Source organism: Anoplolepis gracilipes, chromosome 3 (assembly GCF_047496725.1).
Source record: "Anoplolepis gracilipes chromosome 3, ASM4749672v1, whole genome shotgun sequence".
In the NCBI taxonomy this organism is placed as follows: Eukaryota; Metazoa; Arthropoda; class Insecta; order Hymenoptera; family Formicidae; genus Anoplolepis; species Anoplolepis gracilipes.
The window spans coordinates 15790454-15807315 of NC_132972.1; the positions used below are offsets into that span (position 1 = coordinate 15790454).

The 16862-nt window shown below is 37.9% G+C and overlaps 1 protein-coding gene across 3 annotated transcripts in view; it reads right to left on the minus strand.

Annotated features, from left to right (window-relative positions):
• LOC140663662 (uncharacterized) overlaps positions 1-16862 on the minus strand; it is a 176104-nt gene that overhangs the window by 106972 nt on the left and 52270 nt on the right. For all 3 annotated transcript variants that reach the window (XM_072887972.1, XM_072887976.1, XM_072887975.1), the window contains one exon: positions 9916-10059. The gene's annotated coding sequence lies outside the window, so the exon portion shown is untranslated. The remainder of the gene's footprint in view (positions 1-9915; positions 10060-16862) is intronic.

A 16862-nucleotide genomic window follows, 5' to 3' on the forward strand; every position in this document is an offset into this window, starting at 1 on the left:
AAGTATGAAGTAAAACTTAGTGTAAAATCAAATGGAATGTTCCGCTACTATTTTCCATGAGTTCTCAATATCGTGTTTAATCGTCGTAGATGCTAATTGGTACAGGCAGCTATACGGAAATCGCTTCTGTCGGCAAGCCCGGAAGCACGCGCTATGTTTATGCATTAGTGCATAGTATAGCATAGTTCGTTGTGTTAAGCGGAGTTCCGATCCTTCGTTTCGACCCCCCTTCCCCCCAAATCCCTCTTTCTTGGGTCCAGTCCAGCTGCTGCTTGTATAGAATTCCGGTAGCCGCAAATCGATTCGTAAGTCGATCAAGAATAGCCATCATTTGCGTTCTCTCTCTCTCTCTCTCTCTCTTTCTCATTTTCTTAAATTTTTTTATAACAAATAATTATTTATCAATTTATAGCTGTACATAGTAATAGATATTATATTAAATAATCAATCACAAAAATATTTGCGAAAAAAACGAAAATTATACTATTTAAAATTATAAAAATACTACTTGTGTTAATTAATTAAAATTGGATTAATTGGAATAGGAACAAACCACGCATGGCATCGTTAAAACAATTGTCAGGAAGCAAAATGATATATTCGCCTGTGCGCGACAAATTGTTTCGTTCGCACAAATGTACGATAAATTACGTCGATTCAGTATTTCTGGCTCGCGAGAGAGCGCACTATTATCGATTACAGCGTCTGGTTGCGACATTAAGTCGACAGTGAGACATCGCCATTTTCAGCTCTCTCGCGCGGTTTAGATAGTCTTATTTAATCCTACAACAAGGATTTCTCCGCGCGCTAGGCGCGCGGTATATATACTTCTGGACAGGCCGCCTCCCGTTTAGTCTCCCGCGGATATTAATTAACGTCGCGCGCGCGATCGTGTTCTCGACGCGACGTGACAAAAAGCCCGATGCTCGTCAAGACGCGGTAACGAGCAGAGAGATTACAAAATGGCGTAAAAGCAAGAACAGAATATATATGTATAATGTACGCGAATGCGACAAAAATAATGCAGTGCGCGAATCGTTAGCGTTTATCGCACGTTAAGCGAGATTTAAAGTCTTGACAAATTAACTGAGAAAAGCTTGAAAATACCTTAAGTTTACATTTAATACGGATTTCTTGCCTCTTTTTATTTCTCTGTCTTTCTCTCCCTCTCTCTTTCCTTCCATATCTCATTCTAGTCCATTCCTGTTCGCGCAATAGTCGTGATCACTTAGCAAAGTCTCTAAGGCTCTCGAAGCCCGAATGGCTAATTAGTTAAGGTAATTGGTTCGCGTTCGACAGTTCGTTGGACTTTACGAGCTCAAAGCTCACGGACCTTCGAGAAACATGCCGGGCAGTGATCAAGCGTCGGATTTAATTATCACGCAAAGCTCGAATACCGAGAATCGACATGTATAAAAATCTGTAAAATCATCGAGTCGATTATTTCCATGCAACATTAGATAAAATTCAATGTTTCATCAGCACATATGATATCAAAACTATTGCAATCTGGAAAACTTTCGAAAAATCGCTAATAAAAGATAATAAAACTCATACATTTTATATTAAAGTTTTTCAAGTTATATATTACTAATTTCTTTTCAAATAATAATACTTGTTTGTAGAAGCTTTGTTTCTTTTTTTTTTTTTTTTTTTTTTTAAGCGTGACGTTTTTGATATTTCTCAAGAAACATTCTCGCATATAAATACGGAATTGAAAATAATATCGTTCACATATTTGTATGGGCAAAATGCAAATTAATTGGAACAAATCCGCGACTTATCACCATACGTTTTACACATTTCGCCGTCCGCATAAAGATTCGACAAGAAATATATTCGATCACGCGACGATTTATTCCATGCGACGCGCGCGCGACGAGACGCGCTCGAAATGCACGTTGTGTATCTCAATATTTCCCTTTCAACAAAACTGGAAAATATATCGGAACTTTTTCAATTCGATTCAACGAGCTTAGCGGACAAACGTACACAACGACGAGAGAAACCAGACGCTGTATCTCGCGAAATAAATAAAACGGGGCTCACCGCGCGGTCACGAATAAATGCAAAAAGTGTATTCCACGTTCCCACCATCAGTAAACGCAGCTGTTATCGTTAATCATAGTACCGTGCACCGTCGAATCCGTTTGCGCTTTATCCTATCATGCGCGATACATCGATCTATGTGTTGCGTTGTACGTAATACTTTCATTGCACGCGATACAATGCGTGTAATAGTTTCATTTTCCGTATCGATGTGAATCTAGCATCCGACTTTGAGAAAAGTAAAAGTTTCCGCGATAAATATTCATAACCAGGAGCAAACAAACCGCGCGTATTCTCCATTCTATTCCATTCTATCTTGTCCTCTTTATTACGCTTCGAATAATAACGTAATAGCCGGTAGATTGGATCCAAGTACGAACTGTTTTTTTATGTTAAAATTTCGCTTACGGTCTCATTTCCGCTTATTATAATTTTCCTAATTCTTAATCGTCAACAAACAGTTCATTCTCTGTATAATTGTTATACTTGACATATATTTTGAATTTAATCTCTAATTCATCGATTAAAATTACAATAATATTGCAATTATCGATACATGAATGCCTATTTCTAATAATATTAAACTTTTTAACAATCAATCTCTGTGACATTTGTTTCGCGACATTTTGTAAAAAAAAAAAAAAACGTACGAGCAGTAAATATATCGCTAAATTCCAATCAACTATTACGAATTTAATTGTGAAAAGATGATGTAGAAAATGCCAGCTCTACTATTATTTCAAATCGTTAGTGAAATTGACACCCTTAATCCTACGTCTCTATTGGCCTATTATTTCTAAATTCCAATCAACACCGCATTCTCTGTAACTATGAATAGTATCAGGGTAAACTTAAAGTGCAGTACTGCCTCCCACGAGGGTCAGAAGTTCCAATCAATACCAATACCGACAATTGTAAACTCGATCGGCAGTTGGGTAACTACGCCATAAATTACAAAGACAAGCTCTGAACACATTACAGTATTCTCTGTACGTTAACGATATATCTGTCAATACACTTTATCAAACAATATAAAAACAACAATAAGCTAAATGTAACTTTACATATTTCAACTTTACATAATTAAAGGACCGCGTTGACTTTTTATAAAATTCTCAATTCCATAAGAATTCTGTGAAAGAATACTTTTTCACATTTTCATGTTGATAATTAATTAATTATAATTTCAAACAATTTCGAGCATTCAATATTATGTAGATGTCACACGTGCAACTGTCATCTAAGGATAATAATAAGGAGCAAAATTATCAAGTTTAGCTTACACTTCATTCACATTATCAATCAAGCCGAAACTGAGGAGACAAGATAAACTCGCGTCGGAAATGTTCAGTCGGGTATGAAGAGGGTGAAGAGGGTGAAGAGGGTGTTCAAACGACCAAACGCTACTCCGTTTCGGATACGCCGGGGAGTGCAGTTTGGATCGATGGCTGCTCGTCTTTTACAATTTCTCCGACTCTCTTGCTCTCTCGCTGTCTAGCCCCCCCCCCCCTTCTATCCTATTTGTTTTTCTCTTTCTGTCTCTTTCTCTCTTTCTCTCTCTCTCTCTCTCTCTCATTTCATTCACCTTTCCTGTCGCAGTCGCTGTGGTTTCTCTCTCCTTCCCTCTCTCTCTCTCTCTCTCTCTCGCACGCGTGCTGCATGCGAGTGCATTCACCCCACGCGTGCATCTCCTCCCGCGTGGTACGTTTCAACCGGACTGACGCATCGCACACGCGGGAGACGCGCATCCATACACGCATGCACGCACGCACATCTCCCCTTCTCTCGTTGGACATCGCCCCGGTGATGACCGTTTACCCCTAGGACAAGAATTTCGAACTTTCTAACGCGTAAACGTTCGTACAAAGAGCGAGAAATCTCTCTTTACAGGTACAGCAGTCCCAACAGATATAGGATAGTAAAAGATGAAATAAGAAAAATGACAAATATCTTGTCTCGCCGTCAAAATATCGACGGAATTTAAACAAAAGGATTGAAAATATACTGCGCGCTGCATGCGAAAAATACGATCTTGCACGCGATATAAAGCCGGGTCCAGATCAAGCGAACAATAAAAGGAAAACAAACGATCTCGAACAAATATCAATAAACGATATCGGATGAAGAAATGTTATTTAATTAATATTTTTGTATAAAAGGATTTTTAATAAAACATCTCTCGTTAATATTTGTTCGTGATCGTTGTTTGCTTGGTCTAGACGCGACTTTGTACGAGCAATACGTCGAAAGATATACACAGGTGGATATGTATCACGTTTTCGTTTAAATCTGCAGGACTTAATAAGTGAGATCCGAGCGGCGAGTTTCATCTATTTCCGTGGAATAGAACTGACTTTTGGACAGCGTTATTGCGGTACATTGTACATGTGCGCGAGCAGAACGAGAATGCACGGCGAACATCCTCGTATCGTATAATGAGCAGCGTCGAGAACAACGTCGAGCACCACGTCCCATTCTCTCTCTCTCTCTCTCTCTCTCTCTCTCGCGCGCGCGCGCGCGCTCTTACCGTCGCCTTCGCCAACATATACCATCCGTGAAAAGCGAAAAAGAGACAACGGAGAATGAGCGAAATAGGAGGAAGAAGAAGGATGCAACGAGGTTGGTTGGTCCTTTATATAAAACGCGTTCAGCAATTACTATTGCGACAAGCGTAATGCGCGTCCAGGTTCACCTCCGCGCCGTTTAAATCACCAGACGTTGCTCAAAAGGCAAACGTGCAAGGTACGAGGTAAAGAGAAGCAGAGGGAAAGAGAGAGAGAGAGAGAGAGAGAGAGAGAGAGAGAGAGAGAGAAAGATGATAAACCTTTTAACGAGGGGCAAAGTAGGGCGAAGCGCGCAAACGCGATCGAACGCGATACGATTTATCGCACCGCAGCGAAGCAAATGCATCGGCCGTTCGAGCAGCAAGCATAATAGAGTCGTTTACGAGGAACCTTTTCTCGTTATTTCGCACTTATCGGCGGAATATCAATCCTGAAGATAATCGTCGCCGGTACCATTCATCTTGTTATATCATTATCGACATACATTTAAGGTAATTCGCAACTAATAGACTTGTCCCAAATCCCCGGATGTAGAATTATCAATGATTATCCTATCGCGATTCGATATAGTATCGCAAGATTATTAATGCGTGAAAATAAAAGCTTTGTAAGCCTAATGTAATACCGATCGTTAAATAATACGTATAGATTATTATAATCATACTGCATATCGAGATTATTAATCACGTTCTAGAGATAACCAAACCAATAATCGTTGTACAAAGTCTTAACGAAAAATATAAGAGAATAAAAAATACATGAAATCACATTAGCAGACGCAATGAGGAATAAAAGAGAAAGAGTAACCGCCAAACTTTCTTCATTAACGTTGAACAAATTGTCGCCGAGGCAAGGAGGAGCCAGGTAACTCACGAAAAGGCACGATGAAAAACAAGATGAATAAGACAAACAAAACGGCGAGTAAGTAACGTTAAGATATCGACGGTTTTTCATTTAAACTTATGGTTCTGTATAAATGACAAATCAACACTTTATTTGACGTTCCGTAAACGTTTTTCTTACCGTTTTATCTTAACGTTTACCGAAACTTTGCCGACTCTTTCAAGGATTGTTAGGGGACTGCTTACTAGAAAGAGCGTTAGAAAGACTACGGAAAAGACGACCACGATTTTTTACAAAAATATTCGAAATTAGCGTTGCTATATGTATATAGGGGCCCCCACAGCCGGGCGAACATATCGATTTTATGAGAGCAAATAATAAATGTGTTCTGTAAGAAATTTCTTATTTTATGATAAATGTGTCGCTTAAGGCCATAACACGTGAAAATCTTTCAGTTGAAACTATGAGACCGTGAGCAAATCGACCAATCATAGTCAAGCCTTCTGACAACATAGTAAAAATATGTAACTGTGATTGATCGATTCGCTTACGATCTTACAGTTACGACTAAAACTTTTCCACGTGTAATGGCCCTTATGCGTTGAGAAAAGTTTCGAAAATAATATAGAATTATTATTGAAAAATATATCAACTTCGAAAAATTATTTATCAAGAAAGTGGATTTAGTTTACATTCCTATTATTAAAAAGCTCTTTTCTGCTAAAGTTATTTTTTAATTTGTCAACAGTTTTAAAGTTTTTGCAAAATTTTTGTCATTGTTGTCATTTCATTATGATTATGACGTTATTGTAACAATAGAGCGTTTTCGTTACTACTGCAGCAACCGTATGCAAACGAAGCTGACGACCCTTTGTCGCACCGCTTTTAAAAACGAATGCGTGGCAATTAGACAGACAGGTCGTAAACGTGTACCGCACGACCGTATCATTCACCGACTTACCTGCGTCCTCGTTAAGCTCGCAGACGGGTTAATGATTCAACAGGTGTTGCGCGTCGGGACGAGCAAGTTCGGCAGTGGCGCGGCGCTTTTTTGTTCGGAACACATTGAAAGGACCGACAGACGTAGCCGATACGTTCGCAAGTTTGGCGAATGTTCTGAAAGGCCTCTCAATAGTCGAAGAGCGTCTTTTCACGAAGCCAAACAGACGCGAATTCTTCTTATAGATATAATACAATTTTTAGTCATCAAAAAGTACTCGGAATTACGCGGTGGGAGGAATAACCGTTTTAAATGTTTACTAAAGAAACTTGTAATCTTATGTGTTGTTAAAAAAAAAAAATTTGAATAAGTATTGTGACAAATAATAATCTTACAGCGTTTGCTAATAACATAAAAAATTCTATATAGTATTTATAAGATAATATTTAGAATGAATGTAAAGATACATTTTTTTCTGTATATTTCTTCCAAATAAATATTATTTATTTTATAGATTAATTATACGAGAGGCAGCAGCTTTTGCTAAACTTTTTGCCTTTGGTATGATTTATATCTCTTTTTATGTCTTCACTTTCATATTCGTACTTATTTATATTGCTCTTGGATTTTGCTTTTGTCTCGCGTCTAAAATCGAATAAAGTTTGAAACATAAGATGCGGCAGCAAATTAAAGTCGAAACATATGTCCGTATACGTTTGCAGCATCTAACGTGTCCTTTTTAATGCTCGTGTGCATCCCTGAGATGCGCAGGATAATTTAAATTCAATGTAGCCGGTACTAGCTCGCAAATCGTATCTCTCCTTCCCTCCCTCCAACCCCCTTTTCATCGCTCGCTCGGTGCAACCGTTGCGGATACATAGCTTCGCGGCACGATGCATGGCGCGGCTCTCGCACGTAACTGAAAGATATATGGATTTGTTATTTATTTATTCGGTCTGTCTCTACCCCTCTCTCTCTCTCTCTCTCTCTCTCTCTCTCTCTCGCCCTCTCTCTCCCGACCTCTCTCGCGTGCATACAACCGTGCGTGCGCGCACTCTTTCTCTCCCATCTCGTTCCCTCCATCTCTCTCCGATATCCGGAATTCACTCGGACGATTGCCGACCGCAATATCATAAATATAACACGATACGCAACATAAAACGCACAATTCTAATGAACTTCATTTAATTTCGATGAGCGCAAAGTTGTTATTATTAATAATCAGGCACTAGTCGCGGCGCGATTAATTCGTCCGTGTATCGATTATGCATGATAACGCGATGCACGACAAACGGAATTGCGACGTTACGTGACGTTAATAAGCGAGGCTAATAAGCATTAATTGGCATTTATGAACTGAAAGAATGATGTACGTCCCGACGAGAGATTAATACTTCGATTTTGAATTCCAATACAATGTATGACACGTTTATAAAAATGTTTTATCAATGAATAATTCAATAAGGCTGTGTTTCCCAGACTTCGTCGCACCTAATTATCTCTTACGTTTGTATATCGTTGAATAATCACCGCAGCGAAATCTCGCATGTTATCCTTTACTCGCACGCAAATACATTGACGTAGAAGACTTGCTATCAAGTTCACGTGTAGATGCCGCGCAAAAATTGCAGCGTGCGGAGGGTAGGGGAGGAGTGAAGTACCTTTTGTTCGTTTATTTACGAAAACCGCGCTCATGTACACATTGTACCCGCACCAAGTATGTCGCATATGTGTTACACCACCCATGTAACCGCGCTGTATTTACTTTCCACCGTTCGCGTGACATTCAAAGTTCAACTCGAATTAAATATAGTTTAAACGCATTGCCGCGATACGAGTAAGAAATTAAACCACAAGAGGTTCAATCTGTATAATATCACGTGACTGTCATTAGTAATTAACAACGATTATTAGTATAACGATGTAATATTGAGCTTCAAGTTGAAAGTTTTTCTTACAGCGGCAAAAAATATTTATACAATCTATATATAATCTTATAGTTAATAACATAGATAATTATCAATATATAATTATTATATAATATAATTATATATTATTAATAATTAAATACATTTAATTATAATATCAGAGCGTCTACTCAAATCTTGTAAAAAAAATTCCTGATTTTCCAGGTAATATAAAATTCCTACATAAAAGTAAAGAGAATATTTTCAAAATTTTTTAATACAACTTTCTCCAAAATAAATTTTTTTATTACATATATTTTGTAATGTTTTTCAATTCATACGAAGGAAAAATACAGAACCTCTTAAATTTCAAGTGTTTTTATAAATCTACTTAAAAGACTGAATAACTCTTTTAAGATAAGCATTTTCTCTTGAATTTTCAGTTCTTTATCATTAAAAATTACGAAAAATATGTACTTCAAATTCAATATTACATTAAGACATTGAATATATAAATGGAAATATATATATATTTATTTATTTATTTATTTAGTGCTAGGGAGTAGACACCCTACATATATAATTAAATATATTTAAATATCTATTGTAATCTCATATTTTATCTTATATTTATATTCTCAGATGTTTAAGATATTTCAAAGATATCTCGAAGGTAATTTAAAACAGTTGAGAATTTAATACATAATCGCAGGAATACATACGATTCAATTTTTATTATTTTTAACTTAAAAAAAAAATAGACTTATAATTATTGCATGTCACTTGTAGTATTCAAGTAGGTACTCTTTTACTTTAGAAATGTTTCTTTTCAATTCTTCTTAGTTTCTTTTTTTAACAGTCTATTTTCAATCACACATTTTATAAAAAGTGCGAATAGCAATGATCCTGCTTTTCGTACATTTGTTTTATATTCCGTGATGCTGAGTTGAATTGATTTGCGCATTGCGGCATACTAATCGCGCTAAAAATTATCAATGGAGCCTGCACGAAAGTGTGTTAAACGATTGCGCAAAGTGCAAATCATGCCGTTCGCGCAGTCACGGAGTCGTTTCCGATCGCATTCAATCAGTAACAAGGTCATTGGCTCTCCGTACGAGACAAGCGTAATTGCGTCAAGCTGTTGCAGGCCTGATTTTTTTTTTTTTTTAACATCGTTCAAACTCGAACGCTTGATACGAGCACGAGCAACGACTATCACGAAACCTCGACGAGATAAATTAGCGTTCAAGCCACATTAACGTCGCTAAACGGAAATTAATCGTCGTATGTCGGAAAAACGCGACGCAGCGGATAGAGTTATGCAAATAAGCTGATGCGTGTATAACCGGAATTAATCCGTCAAGTTGAACGTGAAACTCCCAGTTTGTCGCTAAAACTAGATATCGAAACAAAAAATGTGATAGCAGAAAACACTATTACTATATACAGATACGACAAAAAAATTAATTACGTATTACAAGCACGACTGTATTCAGTAGTAATCGTACTAATAATTATTTATTGGCTGACGCGGTCGAGCTTGTTATATATCAATACGTTTTCTACATTGTTGTTTATCGGCATTTATATGTAATTGCATTTATTTACTCACGTATAAATTCCCATTCGATTCTTATCTCCGAGACTTCTATTCTATGGGCGATGTGAAAAATCGTCCTGGTTATTGCCAGAAGGAGGTCAACTCCTTTTCCAGCTCTTGCTCACGGGACTCCTTTCAGGCAGAGATCCCGCCAGGCTGGAAATAAAGAAAACGTATACTTTTACCAGAGAGTTCTCGTCTTATACACGATCGAGTAATTCGTGTGTTAACGACAGTTATCGTTATCGCGATACTTCGAGCTAAAACAAACTTTGCCGAGCGGAAATATCAAAAGACGAGAAAGATATCTCTGTCTTCTCGAAACATCAATTGATCAGTCCAATCGAGGTTTTCGTTCTCGCGACGATAAAAAATATGAATAAAAGCGAAAAAATACGTAAGACCAATTCAAAAATGCATGCAACAAGAAAGAAGAAAATAATTTATAGAATTATAATATCGCAACATTATAATATTATTTAATTATGATTATATTTTCTTATAACATTCCAATAACAAATTTATACCATAAAATCCTAACTTTTTACAATTTCAGAGAATTTTATTACACTCTTATATGTATAATAATATATATGTATTTATGCAATATGCATACCATTGCTAAAATCTGTTTGGTCATTGTAATTTTTGCTCTTTAAACGATTAGTTATTTACACTATTATAATCAATTTTCATAATATTTTAATTTCTCGTAATGCCGCTCATGTCAATTAACAGCGAAATTAATGCGAATCGCGGCGCATTTTTTTGTGTTTTCGAACAAGTCAGCAAAGAAAAATATTTGCCAAGAGTGTGGTCATTGATCACAGCCGAATTAACAACGGACGATCGATTTATTACGGATTTATATCGCAAACGACTGCAAAAGAAAAAGAATTGGTCGAATCTGATGCAGGACAAGGGGTTCGTCGTTTTCCCCTTCCCGTTAGGAGAGAGAGAGAGAGAGAGAGAGAGAGAAAGAGAGAGAGTGTATAAAGCGATAAGGGGCTAATATAAGTGAAAATCCCGGTGTTAATATGTGGCGCGGAGAGCCGAGCAAGAAGAAACTTAATGGCCGGCCAACACGCGATCCCCTTCCCGATTTTTTTCCTTTATTTTCTCCTTTTTCTCTCGGTCTCTTTACGTCTGCTTCGCGCTTTGCCTCCTCCTCCTCCTCCCGTTTTCACCCAGTTACCGTGATCCATCGCGTTCGAAATTCATGAGCGTAGAAAATGAACAGCGGGAATAGCGGAATAAAAGTACCTGGACATGCTCGGAATATATGAAACAATACCAGGTACTTTTTACATGCGCTATATATACATACACATGTGTACATATATGTATATACGATATATTTCTTAATCAAAATCAAATTGTGGAAAGTACGCAATTATTATAACAAAAATATCTCTCTTTATTCAGGAAAGGAAGTCGGAGCTTCGTTCAATTGTATAGAAATTCCGAAAATGGTTTGTTAATTTCACAGAAGTAAATTTGCCGCCAGAAGCAAATTAATTAAAGCGCACGATATATATTGCATATTTTGCATAATACACTTTACGCATTTCTTGATTATTCGTCCCGCGCAAGTTTCGACTCGCAAGTCTCTCGACTCGTAGTTTTAGAACAAAGTTGCGAATTACTCTTCGCGCCTCTCTGGTGGTAGTAGCTGGTTTATATTGCGGGCTCTCTATTCTCGCGATCGCGCGCGCACGATCGTGTAGCCGGCCGGCGGCGGCGGGGGCGGCCACGCCTCGATTTCATTCACGGCAGCAAACTCGCGCTCAATTATTCATGCGGAATCTACCCGCTTGCCTTCTCTTACTCGATTGGATTTAAGTCGCGAAAAGGCAGAAAACCACGCGGCGACGTACAATCGCGTGGAAATGAATATCTCGTCAAATAACGTTGAATCAGTCTTTCGTATCTTTAATTTATACGACGAAAGAAAAAAAAAAAAAAAAAAAAAAAGCAGAAATTAACAAATGTATAAAATTACAATACAAACAAAAAAAAAAAAAAAAAAAAAGAGGAGGAAAGGATTGAAAATTACTTCCGAGATCACTAAACATCAAAGAATGAAATGATTAAAATCGCGATAGACCAAATGCTTCGAGAATAATTACAGAGTCTTTCTCCCTTTTTGTTTCTTTCTTTCTCGCTCTCCGAGCAACGGAACCACGGAAAGGAAAGCCGAGCACGCCGCTGCACCGATATCGTTTCAGCGCCGTGAAACTGGGACGGGGTTTTACGGACGGTTATTTACGATCGAGGTTATGAGAAAGGCGGGGGCCGCACCACTGCCTCCTGCTCGATCCGCTCCTCTGCGAAATCTGCGAAAAGGCCGCACCGCCCGACGAATGCAAATTACGCGAATTACGTTTGCCTGCAACGCAGGTCGGATAATAATAATCGACTCGCGCCGAACTTGACTGCCTTTAACGCGGTATCATGTCTGAAGAAAACGGAAACAAATTTAACTACAAACTTTAGATTTCGCGACGTAATGTAATCTGTAATAATTAATTAACTAATTACAAGGGACGAGACGGCACGTATCCCATGTACAATGTCAAGTAAAGATTCGATCGAAATAGATCGCGTGTCCGGCGCAAAAAACTGATGGATAATGAATCGTTTATTCGCGGTTACGCGACACGCCCCGGAGATATTGGAAACAAAATACATTGGTTTTGATTACCGCATCGACTAAATTGGTGGAAATGTCCGATCGCTGGACGGCAGCGCAATGCATCCATCGGCGCATGTCAAATCTGAATCGTGTATACTGTCAGCGATATAATGTACATAACGTACGTACAATAACGCAACGCAATAATCAGTTTGAATATTTCCATCAACAATGGCGAATGGCGACAGTTAATATACACGGCGTATCCAAAAATCACTATTAAATTAAAGTATATATATATATATATATATATATATATATATATATATATATATATATATATATATATGATAAAAAATATTGTACTTTTATATAAAATTCTCAGCTTTTATAATAAACTTTACGTTTCGTTATCACAATACTTAAGTATATAGACTTATAAACGAATCGAAATGTATTCGTTCGAGATAGATATAAGGAGCGTCATTTCGAAGCGAAGCAACACAGTCGATTGTCTAGCGATTCCGTAGTCGGGTCAGCGACCTCATAATCTTCAAGGAGTTCAAGGTCGCGACAGAGAATCGCAATGAGTAGTAACGCATTCCATTGTCGTTCAGATGAGTCTGCGCCGATTCTAACGGAAATGACGGATGGCGAAAGTGAGGCTCTTCGTTCGACATCGGAAATCGATTTGACGAGATCGCGTCGAGATTACATGACGAATAACGACCAGTTGAGAGCAATCTCGTCGCTCGCGACGAAAAAAAACTCACCGACAATCGTGACGCATAATTAAAGCGTCTCATTAATGCCGCTATTATCGTATTAAATTAATCGACGCGAAATATGTTAAAATGTATCAATAATCAAGGTAACTACTGGTACACTAATACGTCGCAATTTTAATGATTGAAATTTCGCTCAACAATAATATAACTGCCAAAGACTACCGCTACAAATGACTTTTCCTAAATTAAGTTATTTAAATACGCAAATATACACGTAACAAATATCTACGACACGAATAAATAGTAAGCTTTGACGCATATGAATAAATTAAATAATCACAAATTGAAACGTACACAATAACGGTGCAATGTTATATAATTATCATGTCACCTTTATACATAATAGAACCCGTTTATCCCTGTAAACAATAATACAGCGCACCCTGATAATCACGCGCGAGACGCAAAAATCCACCAGCGCTGGACGTGTTTTGCCCGTTTGAAATCCGATTGTTTCGAAAGCACGCAAGAGAGAAAGAGAAAGAGAGAGAGAGCGAGAGCGAGAGCGAGAGCGAGAGAAGAGACACAATTCAACACAACAGTCGGTTGAAAAAACGCGAGAAAAATGCGGGATGGACGATGAAGAGAAAAGAGTGCCGACTGCTGTCTGTAATCTTCGAGACCGAGCGTTGTTGGCTGGCGTTGAGCCAACGCCAGCATCCGCTCCACAAATGTCGCTAAATATACACCTAACCGCTTCTAAACACAGAGTGCAAAACTTGGCCGATAGTACGCGGATTGTACGATCGCACGCCTAACCTGTCTCGATGACAATCGGCAGATGACGATTTTATACGAAAAGCGCAAGAGCTTTATATTCGTTAGAACCGCGGGGATGAGATTAACTTTTACCCATACACAATCGAATTTTTCTTTTTTTCTCTCCAAAAACTCTGTGTATAATACAATTAAAATAATAATTATATTTTATAGTATTTAAGCAATACTGTATAAAGTAAGATAAATAAAAATCTCGACGAATCGATGTGCCGATTAATATAAATAAAGCAATGATAAGTCATTCAGTTATTTTAACTCTAGACAAAAGTCTCGAAAGAAAACAAGCATTGTATGCGAAATCAAGAGACGTTGAAAAAATATTTGAACAAATAGCAGATAGCGGAGAAAATGTAGAAAGCATGAGATATGAAAGATGGTTTATGATATAAGCGGAAGAGGCGCGAGCCGCAGGCTGACCGTAATAACACGCCTTCGTAAATAACAACCGCGATAAAGTGACGAAAGATAATCGGTCATCGTTATCGTCGGCCGATAACTTCAGCCGGCGACACCACCGGCAAACACATATATACGACCCAACGCACATTCACATTCACATTCACAAATACATATATATATACAACCCCGCCGCCCGCGCGCGTCGACCTGCTATTGATTCAAGACTCGCACGACGTGATTCCCGTTTGCGACGAGCCTCTTCTGTCGTATAGGTCAATTGACTTGTCTATATATCAGGATAGCTTCTGAATAATACCGAACATATATATATGATCGTGTACAGCAATTTAACGAACAAATTAAAAAATAATAATAATTCAATCAGCATCAGACAAGACTCATTGTCAGGCAAAAGAAGAGACAAGTTTGTTAAAGAAATTCACTGTCGAATATATTGTATAATTTAAAAAATAGAAACACAATAAATGGAGAACGTTTTAAATAGTGTCTTGTTTATTTCTGCACAGAAATGATAGTATTGATAAAAAATCCTAAATTGACTTGTCATTTTTTAATTTTACTTTTTTTTTTAAATAAACAGTTCGAAAGAAAGGGTAGTTACGAAAATATTAATATACCGATATTAATTTATATTGATGCATCTGTATATTTGTATAATTAATGTCATGTATCAATTCTTTCTGCATTTTAATACAAATAGAGTCATTAATATCGATTAGTAATAGTGCCATATAATCGCGAGACGACGCAAAACGAGAATTATTTCGCGGCTCGACCTTAGATGGCTCGATGTAAATTCTTTATCGAAGCGACTTTGAAACTAAGTTTAACTAACATATTGTATGCAAACAGTCAGTGATCGACGCTGCCAATGTTGTAATTATTATTTAAATAAAATAAAATGCGAGTAGTATAAGTAAATTTAATGATTGAGTTAAACGTCTCTTTTAGCGAATTTTTAGAATTTTAAAAACAAAAATTTGAAGACTTATTTTACTCGAGTATAGTTAATAATGTGTTAATATTTATAATAAATTTCAGACACACTTTTACAAACGGAAAAAAATGATTGTCTACACATATCCAAAAGTAATGCAATAAAATTGCAATAAAATAATTTATTATCTTAATTTAATATTTAATTAAAGAAATGCTTTCTTTATTACTTTATTGGTCATATCAGATGTTAAGAAAAGATACCTACTTATTGTTAGATGTTCATAAAAACGTGAAAGGTTTAGCGCCTGCGCTAAATACCGTTGCGCCGCTAAAGATTAAAGCGCGACGATTAAAAAATGGCAAAACAAGAAAATTTAAGAGGCAGTCGTTTTTCGAGAGCGTTGACGCCGTGCGAATCAAGCCGACACGGTGATATCGTACACGCTTCCATGACGTTCAACGAACGACCGAAAGAAACCAGCGGAACGAAACGCGTGAGCGAGAAGAAGAGTGGATGAGGAACGGCAAGAGAACGAGATAGAAGAAAACAAACGAGCAAGAGAGCAAGAGAGAGAGAGAGAGAGAGAGAGAGAGAGAGAGAGAGAGAGAGAGAGAGATCACTCGCACGTCGGGATCTACCCGGAGATTATGGCCGGTGAGATACTCATGGTCAACCAGACCCATAATCATTCCCTCTCTCTTTCTCTCGTTCGTAAGATTTCTATCTCTATCGTGCGTTCAAAAAGGAAAAAGAAGAAAAAACTCCGTCGAAATGATGCGGGAGAAGCTGGTGAAGTGCAGAACGGATAGAGAGACGATAGAGCTAGATAAAGGAAAATGAGAGAGAAAAAAAGCAAGAGAGAAATAAAGATGGGACGAGAACAGACAGTACCGAAATATCAACGACCGCGAAACAAGCGTCGTCGACCCGACGTCCTCGCTCTCTCTTTGTTTCTCGCTCTCGCTTTCTCTCTCTCTCTCTCTCTTTCTTTGCTCCGTCTCTCTCGACACGCTCGAACGGACGTGCCCGAAACAGACGTTTTTTCCACCTTGTCCGGGATTTATGGCGACCGATCGTGGGTAGAGAGAGCGGTGAGGGTGCTGACAAAGAACCGAAAGCCGCGGCGACGAAAACACGTGGAGAAAAGACGGTGGGTATGTACATAACGACGTTGTGATACACGACGCCGATTCTTCTTTTTCTCCTTGCTCGAGTATACGGCTATTAAGAAGAATGTTTCATTTAAGCTAAACGATCGCGCGCACATTTGCGATCGTGTTATTTCTGGGATAACACATCGCTTTATGAATCGAGAATTGATCACGATTCGTGGAAAACAATGATTTTTACGAAATCAATGATCTTTGCGCGAGAATGAAGATAAATTACATCCGAT